Source organism: Leptonychotes weddellii, chromosome 4 (assembly GCF_054177405.1).
Source record: "Leptonychotes weddellii isolate Sample4059 chromosome 4, ASM5417740v2, whole genome shotgun sequence".
Classification (NCBI taxonomy): Eukaryota; Metazoa; Chordata; class Mammalia; order Carnivora; family Phocidae; genus Leptonychotes; species Leptonychotes weddellii.
The window spans coordinates 58769885-58776319 of NC_138372.1; positions in this window are offsets into that span (position 1 = coordinate 58769885).

Sequence of the window (6435 nt, forward strand, 5' to 3'; positions counted from 1 at the left end):
GTCCTAAGCATAGTAAACATTTTTTTTTATTGTTAACATTTGTTGTTATTCTTAATGGATTTCTTTTTTCATTGTATAGGAAATACATATATATAATAATTATAAATAAGTAATATCTATAATATTATGTATTCTGATCAGTTATTGCTGATAGGCAGATCATATTTTCTGTCCGAGTACTCTTTCATCATTTTAATAAGAAGTATTTAATTATATTAATAATGAAAATTACTTAAAACTTTTGGTTGACAAATCGTTTTGGCTTTTCTAGTTTTTTAATGTTATCCTCAAATTACCTTTTTGTCTCTTCCTTTCCAATATTATTTCTTGTATTTCTTTTTCACAGCTTATATTATGGCTGTGATTATATTATATTATGGCTGAATACTAACTAATAATGTTGATAGCAAGATTTTCTTCTTTCATTTTTGTTTTAAAAGGGATGGTTTTAACATTTTTCCATTAAGTCTATCATTAGCTGTAGGATTAGAATATTCATTGTCATGTTAAGGAAGTAGATTTCTATTTCTCTTTGTTTTTTCATTGAACCACTCCATTTCAAGTACGGGAGAGAGCCAGCTTCATACCCTAATGTAGGACACATGAACAGTTTTAAGCACCACTCAACATGGGAAATAATTTTTTTATCTGTTAATATGTGAAATAGCATTGTTTAAAATTTGGTTAGAATTGTTAACCATGGATACAGAGAACAGATTGGTGGTTGCGAGAGGCAGGGGCAGGGGTGGGCAAAAGGAGTAAAAGCATTCAAAAGGTATAAACTTCCATTTGCTATATAAGGTAAGTAGATCCTGGAAATGTGATGTTCAGAGCATGGTGACTCTAGTTAATAATTCTTTTTTTTTTTTAAGATTTTATTTATTTATTTGAGAGAGAGAGAATGAGAGAGAGAACACGAAAGGAGAGAGGGTCAGAGGCAGAAGCAGACCCCCCGCTGAGCAGGGAGCCTGATGTGGGACTCGATCCCGGGACTCCAGGATCATGACCTGAGCCGAAGGCAGCCGCTTAACCAACTGAGCCACCCAGGCGCCCTCTAGTTAATAATTCTGAGCCCCACCCCCACCCCAGCCTGTCACTTGCCGGACCCTGGAGCACACGGTGTGTCCCACTGGCACCGGAGCAGACAGCGACCTGACGGCCAGCCACGGAGGCGCTCTTGGCGCTGCACTTGGTGCTATTGCTCCTGGCCGGGACTTGGCAACCGCTTTGGACTCTGAACTCGAGTTTAGCCAGCCTTCAGAATACAGAAACCAAACTGCAATCAGTATAAATTACCAGGATGCCCTAGAGACTTTAGCCCTGTGTGCAGAAAGGACATGTCTGCTTATCCCGGTGAGTGTACTGTGTGCATGAAAATCAGGGAAGGTGGTCATGATATCAAAATAATCCAGAATGGACCGTGTTGATGGAGCAGTTTATAGAAGAGAAATTGGAGAAACCACCTTCAACAGTATGCTAGATGAATTCCATTTTCCCTTTTTCTCTTCCCTTCTTAGCACAGGATTTGTTAGCCCACATTTTCTGAGAGGAGGTGTGCAAGAGAGCTATGTGCAGTGACTGATAATTAAAGAAAACATGAAAAATCCTTCTTTCTTGGCTTTTGCCCCGTGAGTGAGCCTTATTGCCCAGGTGACTGGTGCACTGCTTTATTTAGCTGGAATAAAATCACATTGTATTAAAAAAAAAAAAAAAAAACAGGGCGCCTGGGTGGCTCAGTTGGTTAAGCGACTGCCTTCGGCTCAGGTCATGATCCTGGAGTCCCGGGATCGAGTCCCGCATCGGGCTCCCTGCTCAGCAGGGAGTCTGCTTCTCCCTCTCCCGCTCCCCCTTCTTGTGCTCTTTGTCTCTCTCACTCTCTCTCTCAAATAAATAAATAAAATCTTTAAAAAAACAAACAAACAAACACAGTACTGTATTGTATATTTGAAAGTTGCTAAGAGAGTAGATCTTAAAAGTTTTCATCACAAGGAAAAAACTATACACCTAAAACTATAACAATGTTATGTCAATTATATCTCAATTAAAAAAATTGTTAACGAGAGTCTGCATTTAGACTAGCATTCAATTACTCATTTAGTGAATAATTGACTTAACTTAGCAACTAACAGAGAAAACAAGCATTTGATTATGAGATCAAAATCACACACATCCATAGCATCTCTAATAAAAGTTTTTATGCATGACCCTCACAGGGAGTTCACCACAGAGTCTATCCATGTTGTTACTATTGTTCTTCAATCAAACGATAACTCAGATTAATTCTGTTGACCGTAGTGTTAGATCAGTGTTCATTCTTGCTCTTTTTTATTATCTATGCCCCTACTGTTTCTTCTTTTTTGTTATCTTTTTCTCTCTCCTCCTGTCTGCACCAAGAACACCACTGTGTTATTCTTTCGCTGAGTGAGTATTTATTAAGCACCAGTTACGTGCCAGGCACTGTGCTGGTCACAGGCAATAAGAGAGAGAGCAAAAACTGAGCAGTTTGCTGCCCTCATTGGAGCTTACCGTCTAGGGGAGACAGATATTAACAGTAGAAGCACTTAAACAAATGTAAAAGTCTAACAAGAGAATTTCTAGTAGGGAACCAGCCTTGTAAGGAAAACCAGAGTAGGCTTCCCTGAGGAAATGGACTAAGCTGAAATTAATGAGTTAATGAGGCAGAAATGAAGAGAAGAGCTTTCAAGACAGGAACCAGCTTTTACACAGAACCTATGGAAGAAGGAAGCTTGAATTATTAAAGGAACTTTTTGAACGACCTTATGCATGCAGTTCAAAGAACGAAAGAGAGTGCTGCAAGAGCAAACTGCATTGCTAAGCAGGTGTCACATCCCTTCAAAGCCTTGGGGGTCAGGTTGAGGAAAGCCTCAGAATGGCAAAAATCATGCTGGCTTCAATGAGAATGGCTGCAGGTAGAGGATTTGGGAGGCCATGGCTACCGTCCAGGCAATGGTGGCTTGGACCAGCGAGGGTGGAGATGATAGAAATTCAATAGAATTTTAAGATCACAACCAACAGAATATAATGATAGATTATATTTAGAAAGCAAGAGAGAGGACAATTTCAAGAATGACTTTTGGATATCAACTTGTACAACCAAATGTTTTGTAGTACCTTTTTTTTTTTTCAACATAAGGATCACAGGAAGTCGACCAGGTTTAGGATTCCTAGACAAGGGAGATCTGGTTTAAATATTTACCCAAAACAATTTGGAAGACGAACTTGCATAAACTTATTATCAATACTTTTGTGGCTACTAAATAAATGTTGTCACAAAATAAAATGTTGGGAAGGATACATTTAATCAGGATCAGAACATGGCCAGGCAGAGAGATTCTGCAATGTGGTTTTTACTATAGAGTTTAATTGCTTCAGGCAAAACTGTTTCCTACAATAATCAGCACCACAAGGATCTGATGTATACAGCACTTCATATCTAACAGTCAAAATGTTTCTGGGCAAGATAAAATTCAAAAAGGAAATGAGATATTTAATAAAATATAAATAGAAAAAAATCAGTTAAAATAAAGGAAAAGAGTTTTCTTTCCAGTGTATTTGTATCATTTCCTAGTACTAATTTTGATATTGGACCACCTTCAATTCCATTTCAGTTTGGCTTCAAATACTTTCCCTCCCTCCTTCCAGTGAGCCATTTAATAATAGTTTGTTGTCCTGCTGTAATCAATTTCCATCTCATGACCTTCTCATTAGCTTCAGAACTAACTCATAATAACATTGCTTCAATGTAAGAATAGAGCAATTGCCCTTCAAAGTCTCATTTTTGGAAATCCTGTGTTGTCATTAAAATGCCATAATGACCTGGACAGAAAATCATGTTGAATGCTTTAGTGATGTAAGACTTGATATCACATTAGCAGTGTAATCATCTCTTGTCAATCTGGTTCTGTTGGTACAAAGCTAATTGAGAGGGTTCAACTCTCCATGAGCTGAAAATTTCCTATAAGTGCAATTGCTTTTGTTCAATTGATTTTTATTCAATTGTATATTGCTTTTATTCAGTAAGCATCTTGTGAAATTCTCTGAAGTCCCAGGAAGACTTAATAAATATTTTAATTATACTCTGTTTAATAAAACGTGGGACTTCCTGGAAGGCCTCTCTTAGGAAGACACAGGAGTGGTGTGGAGGAGGGGAAGGAGTTGTGTGTTTACAGAAACTTGCAGGGAAGGTACTTTGGTAGGGCAGAATAATGGCTCCCCATGTCCATGTCCATGTCTTAATCTTTAGAACCTGTGAATATGTTACCGAACAGGACAAAGGGGACTTTGCAAATGTGATTAAGTTCTTGAGTAAGGGAGATTATATTGAATTTTCTGGGTGGGCGTAGTGTAATCACAGGGGTACTTATAAGAGGAGGGCAAGAGTGTCAGGGAAGAAAAGATGTGGTGACGGAAGCAGGGGTCAGAGTGAGGAAGAGCCACCAACCAAGGATATGAGTAGCTTCTAGGAGCTGGAAAAGGCAAGGAAATGGATTCTCCCCTAGCACCTCCAAGAGAAACTCAGCTCTACCAACCCATTTTGCACTTCTGAGTTCCAGAACTATAAGATAGTAAATTTGTTTGTTTTAAGCTGTTAAGTTTGTGGTAATTCGTTACAGCAGCGAAAGGACTACTACCAGTACTTAAACTGTAAACAGTGGTTATCCCCTGGAGATCTGAGAAGGGAGACTGGGGTTTTAGAGGGCTTTTACTCTCCATTCTTCAGAATTATTTGAACTTCTCTGAAATCCTCATGGATTTATACAGCATCTTAAATAAAAATAATCATTAAAAAAACTAGATAATATTAAGTGAAAATAATGTAGAAAATTTTATATGGAATAATTTCTTAACCATCTAAAAAAAAAGGACAAAAATAAGAAGGAAGCTTACTAAAAAGTTATCAGTTTCTAGTCCTGGGTATTGAGATTATGGATGTTCTATTTCTATTTATCCATTCATTTACTCAACGGTTATTCATTGAGCATCTACCCTGTGCTAGAGAATATGCTAAGAACTGAGGATGCAGATGGGAATAAGATAGACACAGTCCCCACCCTCATAGAACTTAGAAATAGCAGGGAAGGCAGATATTAAACAGACAATTACACAAGTTATTAATTAATTATATTGTGATAAGTTCAACAAAGAAGTACTGGTGACATCATCATATAGGAGGGCAGCCTCACCTAATCAGGGGATGCTTTCCTGAGGAACTACAGCTTAGAACTCAAGGATAAATGGGAATTTGCTAGAAAGAAATGGGAAATACAATTTTCTTAATTTTCTATGAAGAGCAAACATCACTTTTATTTTCATAAAAAATGAATACTTTTAGTGGTTTTTAAAGGAATAACTAACATCTCTCCCTCTCTTTATATCTGGTAACAACAGCTGCTCAGTGCTGGAAATGCTCTGCTCACTGATTGATTTAGCCAAATTTAGTTTAACAATCAGACATTTCTCTCTCTCTTAAATACTTCAGTCAAATAAAATATTTAAGGTAATAAAGCCACTAGACAAGTAAAATACAACAATGATTAAACAGCCTCCTTGTCTAAAGCTAACATTAGGAAACTGTTAAATTTATTACTTTTGGTAGCCGATCTACCAAGGACAGCTTGTGAAATGCACTTAACATTGACCTTGAGGGAAATAAGACCCAGCTTCTTTGCTAGTTGAAGTTCTATTTTTATCAGATCAAAATTAAGGAACACAAGTGAAGGAAAAAAGGACAGAAGTCATTTTGAAATCAACACAAAATATATCACTAAAGGAATTTCATAAATGAAATAATTTGATATTAAAAATTGGAATTCCAAATTTCTCAAAATTAGAATCTTCTGTTACAATTTCCAGATAAGTATTTTCCAAACTATAATTTGAGATAGCTTTGGAAGGGGAGAGGGTAGAATAATATCTCTGTAATAAATATGCTGTAATGATGTTTGTTGTTAAGGATTAAGATCTCTAGGAAAACCAAAAGGAAGAAAAATAGAGTCTGTTAATAAATACCATGCCACCATAAATGCTAAATAAGTAAAGTGCTGTCAATTTTATTTAAGTGATCATTTTTATTTGTTTGCTTGTTTGCTTCTCAGTACACTGAGGTGTCTGTAATATTTTGAGTGGTAATGTCCTTTAACAAGAATCAGCAGAAAGGTAACTATTTCCCACAAATAATATATCATAGTGTAGAACTGACTTTTAATAATGACACAATGAGAAATTACATTATTCACAACAGATTTATATCAGCTAAAATGCAAATAAGAGAGAATATAAAGATATTCATGAGAATGTTATAGAAATGGAAGATTTAGAGTTCAGATACTCCTGCTATCGATGAAATAAATAAAACATCTAGGATCTGTAGTGGATTGAATAGTGTCCTCCCAAAATTTATGAATGCTTGGAACC